Source organism: Blennius ocellaris (genome assembly GCF_963422515.1).
Source record: "Blennius ocellaris genome assembly, chromosome: 12".
In the NCBI taxonomy this organism is placed as follows: Eukaryota; Metazoa; Chordata; class Actinopteri; order Blenniiformes; family Blenniidae; genus Blennius; species Blennius ocellaris.
In genome coordinates, this window is record NC_137661.1 from 22,002,024 (window position 1) to 22,012,549 (window position 10,526).

The following is a 10,526-nucleotide window of genomic DNA, read 5'->3' on the forward strand; positions in this document are numbered from 1 at the left end:
AGTACAGAATTAGATTAAGAACGAATACTATTATTTAAATTTTTAAAGGTTTGAGGTTTTATAGTAGGCTACTATGATACGTTTCTTTAATACTACAAATTAACCAGTGATAATAATATATAAAGTACATTGTTTTAGAAACAGTTTAAAATTAGGTTTCCAAGCTTAAGGACAAAGTCGCAACACCATCTTATCACATGACAGCAAGAGCTGCATAAAAAATTTATATATATTAGAATGGGCCAAATGGCATGTATCTTATTTATGCGCAGAAGCACACATGGAAACATTGAAGGGATATTTCATCCTACTCTAAAGAAAGAAGCTTGCAAATGGTGCAAAAACATCAAAATGTGTGAGATTGAAACGTCACTTCAACTGTGCACAAGTTATTTATTTTATATGAAAATCACAAATCTGCTTCAGTCTCACAGCCCAAAGGATCATTCAAAGAAAGGCGAGACTGATTGTATTGAAGGGCAAAAAAAATAGAAATGAGACAATGATCACTTATCGCCCAGGAGCAGTCATTTGTTCATGTTTGATAAAAAAAATAAATGTTTCCTGTCGAAATAGAAAGTTTTGTAATAAACGCACCTGTCTTGACGGCGACACTCTCGCTGGGCTTGCTCCTGCAGTCTGCGTCCTCTGCAGTCACTGTCGCCGTGTAATACTCTCCACAGTGTAGATCTGCCAGATCGCACTGGTTGAGAGGCGACTTGCATTCGTGCACGTGGCCGTCGGGAGCCACGGCAGTCACAGTGTACAGCTGCCCGCCCTTGCTGGGGCTCCATGACATGGAGGCCACGTTGTTGCTGCATCTCAGATCGTAACTGAGATCCTCGGGAATACATGCCACTGGGAGTGAAAGGGAAAAGGAGTTTAAATGTTTTTAATCCACTTGGTTTTATAGAACTGAAGAGTGCGTGTATTGTGTGCAGTGTACCGGTCCTGGTGAGGTGCCCGTCGCTCTCTGAGCTGTTGCAGGTTCGTCCCTCAGCCGTGACATGCAGGGTGTACATTTGTCCACATGGCAGATCCATGACGTCACAGCTGGTGTTCGACGTGGTGCAGCGGGTTTTGTTTCCACCGGGTATCTCCTCCAGTGTGGCCGTGTAAGATACGGCACCCGGTACGGCGGACCAGTAGACGCTTATAATCCGGCCGTCGCAGTCGACTGATTCTGTTATGTTCTCAGGAGGACAGGGAGCTGAGGAAGAAACGAGCCGTTTGCAGTGCCGATCAGAAACTTTTTCACTTTTAGAGTGAAGGTTTATAAAACAATCTTACAGCTGAAAATGCCTCTCATTTTTTTTTTTAAAGGGAACTTTTTTGAAAGTCACAAACAGATCCTCATGGCACTCCTCCTGTTCACCTGTCTCAGACGTGACTGCATTGCTGGCTGCACTGGAGCACTGCTGGTCCTGGGCCTTCAAGGTAAAAGTGAGGTTCTGGCTGCACGGCAGCGGTGGCAGCGCGCACATCCCGGCCGATGTGGAGTTACACTCAAACGTCCGGACTTCACCTTGGCTGTCCGTCATAATGACAACATAGTCCTCCGCCCCGGCGGACTCGTTGTACATCACCCAAGCAGAGTTTGCCAAGCAGTCGATCTCCACATCCAACAGTTGAGAAACACAGGGAACTGGACAAAAGCAGAAACAGATGAGAAGATTAGACACATTTCACCCGGATATCTTTTCTCACTGGTGAATGATTTTTATCACTGACTACAAGAGAAATATGGTTTTCTGTTTTTTTCTAGTTCTAAAATTGAAGGTGTTGAAAACAGAAACCGGGCCAATCAACGATAATACCAGGCTTTATGATTAGAAAAATAATTATATTCTTGCCTGTCGTGATCATCGTTGTGGGGCTGTCTCTTCCTACACATCCATCCCGGGACGGTGTGATGGTGACATTGTAGTCCGTGCCACACTCTAGTGTGGTCAGATCACAGCCGGCGTCTGTGCCACTGCAGTTGTGTTTGCTCCCCGAAGCGTCGACAGCAGAGACCGTGTACACGACGCCGCCAACGCTGTCCGTCCAGTTGACAGAGACGAAACCGGTGTCGCAGTCCACGTCAGGCATGAAGGATGAGAGAGGGCAGGGAGCTATGAACAGAGGATGAAAAAATTACAAAATTACAAAATTATGACCAACACAAAATTACAAATAAATCTCGTTCTCAAGAAAAGCCTTAATTCACCTTTGTTATTTTTTTTGTCCATTCTCTTCTTAGCCCATTTTGTTGGTATAATTCTACAGCTTAAATTTTGTTGTTATGCAAGTTGGATCATATAAAATGCTGTATAACTGTTATATCACATGACATTTTTTGGGGATAAAAACAAGTTTTTTGATTAAATATTTTTTTATTTATATTATTATCATATGTCTTATTCTTTTAAATTACCAAACCAAACAAAATTTTTTTTAAATTTACATCTTAGCTCAGCAGGCGACATCAAAGTTATGAAGAGAACAGTAGCTCTGCAGGAACAGGAATAAACACAATTGATGTGATGGTTTGCTGCTCTTGTTTTCCACAGAAGCAAACTAATAAACTCTAAATGGGACCATTCCAGATGAACTCAGACGTGCACACAGAAACCTGCAGGCCTTCTGTTTTAAAGGTTTATATAACAGTAATACCAGACCACCTCTTTCAGTCACGATAAGTTCTGCAGGAGATTCACCCACCTGTAGGCACATACTTTACAGGACTATTGGAGCTGTTGCAGGCCTCATCTTCAGCGACGACCGTGACACTGTAGGTCAGTCCACACTGCATTTTCCTCACCACACAGTGATGCTCATTTGTGGTGCAGGTGCTGACATGGCCCTCACTGCTCACAATGGAGGCTCGAAACTTGACAAAGTAACCTGTGGACTCCCAGGTGACGTTGAGGACGCCGGACAGACAGTCAAGCTCATTGTGGATGTTTTCTGGCACACACGGAGCTGGAGAGAGAGAGCGAGAGAGAGAGAGAGAGGAAAGATGGTGCTTATGATCTAAACACACTTCAACCTTCGACGATAGATAGTCTTTTAGATAGTCTTTATCAATAATATGATGATGCTGATTTAAGGAGTGTATTTTCAATGTCATCTTTTCAAAGCCTGAGTTGGTTCTGCATTTACTTTTCTTTTTTCTTTTTTTTTTGCATTTCTTATTTTGCAAATACCTCGAATATGACTCTGGTGTGCATACTCACCAGTGTGAATCACTTTCATGTCACTTCTGGCTCCAGCACATTCCTCATCGATACCGATGACGTAGACGTTGTACTCCTGCCCGCAGAGCAGACCAGAGATCTGACAGGCGGTGCTGCTGCTGTGACAGGACAGCTGGCGACCTTCTGCACTCTCAGCCATGGCTGTGTAAGAGACTGAACCCTGCGAGGCCTGCCACGACACCGAGATGTTGCTTGAGTCACAGGAAGACATCACACTCAGCTGGGTGGGCGGGCAGGGAGCTGGAGGAGCGACAGAAGACAAACCCATTATTAAGAGATAAGAAAACAAAGGATAGACATTTCTGTCCTGAAATAGGTTTTCTCTTTGGACAGTTTTTCAAATACTATGTCGTCACATGAGCAACCTGCATTTAGTAAAAAGATGTTTGTAGTTAAAATGTGTCGTGTAGTTGAGTGAAAGAGACACAAGTCAATACAACATTTTGTACCGTATCTTAAACTTCTTACAATTTTTTTTTGACTCAGTATTTGTTATTAATTGTTAACAATTTATTCCAAGAAAATCCTAAACGAGAAAAGTGTTTCTATAAGTCAAGTGAAGTGAGTGAAGTGAATCTATACATTTCTAATACAGGTATACGCAGTTGAAAAATAAAAATAAAGTAAAAAAATAGATTTTTTTTTTGTCTTTACATTAAAAAGACGGAAAAAAAAACAAAGCCACTACAAATAGGACATGCCTTGGTTGTTTATTTTTCATCCATTATGCATTCACGTCTATGTCTACCATGTAATCCTCCGGGCTGGGTGATCCTACCTGTGGTGACTCTGTGCCAGTCTTTTGCAGGACTGGAACACTTCTGTCCTTCCCCGGTCACGCTCACTTTGTAGCTTTCCCCACAGGGCAGCGAGGTGATGTTACAGGAGGAGTTAGTGCTCAAGCAGGTCTGAATGTGGCTGGTGGCGAAAGCTTGAGCCGACGCATTGTAGGAGAGGATGCCGCTGCCTGGAGTCCACGAGACCACCACTGTGTTCGTGCTGCAGTCCAGCATCGGCTTCTGAGTCCTGTGTGGACACGGGCCTTGACAGAGGCAGATATAGAAGACAAGTTCAGAATACTATTTGAAAAAAAAACACAACACATGTGTTTCCTTTTTTTAATCATGTTCATTCTCACTTTATAATCTCTTTGTAATTTATTGAAAGAGCTCAAACACATACTGAAATAGCATGATACTTAAACAAGGTGGATTAAAACAACTGAAGTTGTTTAATTACAATAATCAAATGCTTTTGTGTTTAAGTGTCTTACAAGCTTTATAAGATATCATAAGTAGTTCCCCAGAGTTTAGTGGCCCTGAATGGGCGTAGTGCACAAAGCTTGTTTTGACGTGAACATTTCCATTTTAGACCAACGCAGACAAAGAAGAAGCTCTATCACTCGAGTGTAATTGGTCACTGAACTAAGCACATTCAATAAATACAGTAAGGTGAGCCAATGTTTGGTTTAAGGTGTTCACATCAATCAAAGATACTGTGTGACTACAAGTAATTCTTAATTTTAGTTATAGTCATACATCTAACTGAATTACGTGAAATAGTAGCCATGAATTGGAGGTGTTTGATCACCTGTGGTAGCGGTGATTGTCTCGCTAACCAAGCTGACACAGGAGTCATGGCTGGCCACCACTGTGATGTTGTAGTCCTGCCCGCATGCCAGGTCCGGGAAATCGCAGTTGGTGTCGGCACGGGTGCATTCATCGTTGTGGCCGAGACTGCCTCGGGCGTAGACGGTGTAAGATGTGGCGCCGAGCGCTGAGTCCCAGGTAACCACGGTGATGCCGGTGTTGCAGTCGACGCGTGCATCCAGGTGTGTTGGAACACAGGGAGCTGGTGGGGAACAAATAGGGATTAGTGTGATTTCCACTGCTGCACATTTGATCCTAAAAGCCTTTAAAAGGCACTGACTAATATTCGAATAGGGAACGTATCCACACTAGCAACACTCTAAAGGATATTTCAAAGGTTAATTTTAACCAAATACATAGACAAGTCTCCAGTCTAGAGTGAAATTTACACCATTATAAGTTACATATTAATTCATAGCGAAGCCAAAAAAGGTAAACTTGACCAGGACCACTTATATTTGGAACTCACTAGATTTTCTACACTCATACAAACCATAACAATGCACAAGGCATTTGAAGAATAAATGTCATGTTTTGTTGTTGTTTACACCAATGTGTTGCATGACTTTTTTTTCCATGTCATCTCTGATTATTACCTCATCAGTTAGTTTGGAAGAAACGGAAAGAAATGAGGAAAATATCATTTTTCTCTTGTTTAAAATTAGGAGAAACTAAACGCTGCTCACATCAAAATGCATCATCGACATAATCAAATATATAGAACACAATACATGACTGTTACAGCCTATGTCTTACATTTTAAGCGATGTATGTATGTGTAACTTCGAGCAGCCTGCCACATGTTCCCTGTTACTGTATGAAAGATACCTGTGCTGAGCTCTTCTGCTGTGGTTGGTTCACTGCTGCACGTGTTGGTGTGGCCCGTCACACTGATGGTGTATCTCTCTCCACAGGTCAGGTCGTCAAAGGTGCAGTTGGTGCTGTTGGAGTGGCAGGTGGTGGTAAGTCTTCCAAGGTTGGCAAACGCGGTCACTTCCTGAGTCTGGTCTGGGCCCGAGTTTCCCCAGGTGACCAACGCCACGTTGGTGTTGCACTGCAAGTCCACCACAACGTTGTCTGGTTTACAGGAGGCTGCCAAGGAAGAAGAGGTCAGATATGGATGGGTCATAATCAGCTTATAAGTCAGTCTGAGGTTAAAAAAAAAAAAAAAGAGAAGTGCAGAAAGACACAAATAAAAAACCTGGCATATTAACGTGTTTAAATGAATCAAAACAATTTTAAAAACACAGATGTTATTAACTGTTTTCTGCTTTTGTTTTCTGCTTTTGTTTTCTGTCTTTATGCTAGGCGGAATTTTGTAGCTGTCTGCAGCTTTGCAAAACCCAACAGACAAGATATGAGGATCAGTTTGGATTCATTTTCCAGAAAAATGCAATAAAGTGCAGTGTCCCAATGAACTAATGATTGCCATGTGAGTGTTCCTCCCAGAGACACTTTCCTGCAAAATCGCTGCTCTATCTAACACTATCACTCTCTTGTTCAGAGTCACATTGAATGAATACATATTATTTAACTGTGTTTCAATACTTGAAGAAGTAAAAAACACTGACTAATGTCCGTACAAAACATCTCCTTCATGTTAGAAACTATTCCCACAAGTTTGCTGAAATTTTCTCCTTAAACTTTTACTACCTGACTGTATATTGTAGTTGGAGCCCTCGATCACGCCACAGTCGACTGAGGACGTTGTGACAACAATGCCGTAGGTGACACCGCAATTTAGGTTCCTGATGGTGCAGTTGGTGGCGCTGGAGTCGCAGGTTTCTCGCGTGCCGTCACTTCCGATGGCGATGGCGGTGTAAGTGCCGACGTCGTCGACGCTCCCCCGCCACTGCACCGCGAAGGAGTTGGCATCGCAGTCTAACTCTGCCTGCACCCTGTCAGGCAGGCAGGGAGCTGTGGGACAGGAAATGATTTAACCGACTGCTCGATTCACAGTTCAAAACAAAAAAAAAGGGGAGCGAATCTTACCTGAGTAGAACGTTACAGGAGCCGAAGCGCTGCTGTTGCACGCTGCGCTGGAAGCAATAACGACTCCCGTGTACTCGTGGCCACAGTCCACCGCCATCGAGCAGTTCAGGGTGCTGTTGGTAGAGCAGGAGGCGGTGTGCCCGTGGTTACCGGTAACCACGGCTGTGTAGGACGTGGCGTAGGCGCTCGGAGCCCAGATCAGTGTTGCCATGTTAGTGCCACATTCGGTTTTGTAGGTCAGATTGGAGGGAGGGCATGGAGCTGACGAGCAAGAAATTAAAAAATAAATAAAATAAAAACAAAAAAAGAAGAAAGAAGTGCACTGAAAAGACTTTAAGAACAGATGGAAACACAAATCCAGATTTGCATGAATAGAATAATGAACTGGGATTCTACTGAGAACAAATATACCTATTTAAATTGTCATCTTCAATAAACATAACGTACATTAAGACATTTGCAATTTATATCTGAAAAGGACCAATGTACAGACATCGTTGTCAGTAGATATACAATGTTTGTATGATATATTTTTCCAATAAATAATAGTTATCAAATCAATTAAGACAATGAATTATTAAAATAAACATCATTTTAAAAAATAGCTTAAGAAAAAAGTTGTTTCATTATTTGCTAAAATATAAAGACCACTTTTTTTAATTGTATAATTTCAACTAAAAGTGAATAGTCAAAATGTATTGTTTTATATGTATTTTATTCTACTTTGCTTAAAATCTAAAGCAAACTGTTTACAAAAAATACACGTTAGTATTAGTATAACTCAATATTAGGAAAACACCAATTGGAAATATTATGCAATTAAGAATACCAGATAACTATTGCTTAGGAAAAACACCCCAAAAATAAAATAACCTGTGTGTGCAGTTCATTTTTGTATTTACTTATCAAATAACATACTTTCAGCTTTTAGCATCAAAATGTGAAATTATGCTGCTCAACACTGTTTTCGCAATGTTTTTCCTCTTTTGGATGTTTTATTACTATTTTGCCGATCAGATTGGATGAGCCCTTTCAAATTGACACCTTGAGTTCAGGCAACATTGCCTTTAATGAAATAATTTTTTTAGCAGTTTTATAGACAAAATCCTTTCAAATGAACGCCAAACAACCTGTGCCGGTTTGTGTCTGCTCGCTGAAGACGCTGGTGCACTCGGAGTCGGTGGCAGAGACCATGAGCGTGTACATCTGTCCGCACTGCAGGCCTGTGATTATTTGTGACGTCTGAGTGGTGGAGTAGTTGGCGACGGCTCCGCTGTCTTCTCGGGAGTGGACAAAGTACTCAACACCACTTTCTGGACTCGGGTCCCAGCTCACTGCGATGTCATTGTTGCTGCATCTTGGCACGCCAGTCAAACCGGTTGGCGGGCAAATGACTGAGGACAAGAAATACAAAAATCATTTTTAACCAAATATACACATTTTTCAACACAGATTTTTATTTTTCAAACAAACAATTTAAAAGTTGATTATATTGGTTTCTGTTAAGCATGACACCATGTTTTACATGTAGTTTGATACTGAATGTTTTTCATAACAAACGCATACAATTTTAAATCATTTATTTTCAATTTATATGTAAGTAACCATAATTTATATGTTAAACAGTTCCGCATTGCACTGAAGCAATCAATTTACCCAAATCCAGTGCTTTAATATCAGAAACATGGGTTATTAAGAATATATATAATGTTCATAATTTTAATGTGCTGAGCAAATTCAGGAAAGTCCAAAACATTTATGAGAAACACTGCTATATAATACACTGAAACTCTTATAAAAGTTAAGAAAAGAAGTATAGTCTGGAGATAATACACGTGCATTTGAGGTGTTCAATGGTCTTATTGTTTCTGCTCATTTGTCATAGATTTTCCTCATCAGAATCAAGAATGTATGAATAAAATTGATAATTGGACCAATATTTCAATTGCTGCTGACATTTTACAGGAACTATTAGAAAATATATGTATCCACTAAATCATGCTTGCCTTCACATTTAAGATGCACTCACATGTTGTTCCTAGATTGTTTACCTGTTTAGACCCCTGCAATGTCACAAATAGACATAATATCTTTTGTGAATCATGAATAGACAAATTAGATTTACTGTGTCAGTGTCCACACTGGGTTTGTATTTAGATGCAACAGTGAGGAAAGGTCACTTGGTAAAATTAAAGCAGTTATTTTAGTTAAATCACACTTCTTCAATTTGGAGTAATCCTGTTCAGAGCAGATTGCTCATTAAAATAGATTAATAAAGTGTGATGGGACTGAATGTCGCTGCGGAAATCTTGGGGAATATTTTAGCATTGACACGGACTATCAGTTCACATCCAACTTTTTCAAAGGTGGTTAAAAAAAACATAAATAATGATGTTTTGATGTGTGCAGTGGTCCGACCTGACTGGAAAGTGAACGGGACACTGGGAATACTCGTGCAGCCTCTCTCCATGGTGACCACAGTGATGACGGCCGTCTCTCCGCAGTGCAGGCCGGTGAGCGAGCAGCCTGATCCGGTGGAGGAGCAGTTGTAGATGTGGTCGTCCACATCGGACGTAACAGCCGTGGCCACGTACAGATCTGCTTGTGGGGCGCGGGTCCAGGTCACATGGCCCACGTTATCGATACACTGCAAGGATGCATGGACGTCGGTGGGAGGACATGGTCCTGCAAGCAAAGAGGACAGAGGGAGAAGGCACAGATCCATTTTAGAAATAGTATGCGGTTAATATCATTTTTTTTCTGAAAATCATTTTCATTTCATTGCAGATATGTGATTGTGAACAATCTGTTCGCAAGTTTCTCCCCACAAAACAAACTAACGACAACTAAACAAACTACACTCAATCAGACCCAGCAATAAAAAAAAAAAACAACATTTAATGAGTTTTCTATTTAAACTGTGATCACAATATGTTGATTTTACCTTCCTAGAATAAAATTACAAACATTAATAAAGGTTCAAACTGATGAAATATCCCAGCCAAGTTGATCAGAATGCATCTTTCCTCTTCCCACCTGCAGTGTAGCTGTATGGGTCACTTTCTTGGCCCTTGCAGTTGTTGGAGAAGGGAGTGACGACGATGGTGTAGACCTCAGCGCAGTGCATGTTAGGTAGCCAACAGGTCGTGTCGTTAGTGGTGCACCGCTTGACGTCGCCATCTCTGCCGGACGCCATTACGTTGTACGTCATTGCACTGGGACTGTGGCCCCAGCTCACTTCTGCAGTGTCGTTGTCACACACCAGTGTCGCCCCCACGTTTCCAGGGGCACAGGGGGCTGATGGGAGAACAACAGTAAAGACCCTTGAGTTGTTTATTTTTTTTGTTTTGTTTTTTTACAAGAATGCACAGATAGTACACAATTTACCCTGTTTTTTTTTTTTGTCTAAATGAAATATATAATTTTTGATCTCGCAGATGTGCAAAAATACATTTAAGTTGACGAGTATTTTTCATAAATTTTACTAAAATTATGGTCAAAGTAGGACAAAAATGTGATAACAATCAGCTCATTAGAATCAAGTGAGGGCAGCGAGAGATCCAAAGCATACAACGCTGCCCTCAACTGTCTGCACTCCCCCTCTTACCCGTCTGTATCTGTGCCACACCCGGCACGCTGCTGTTGC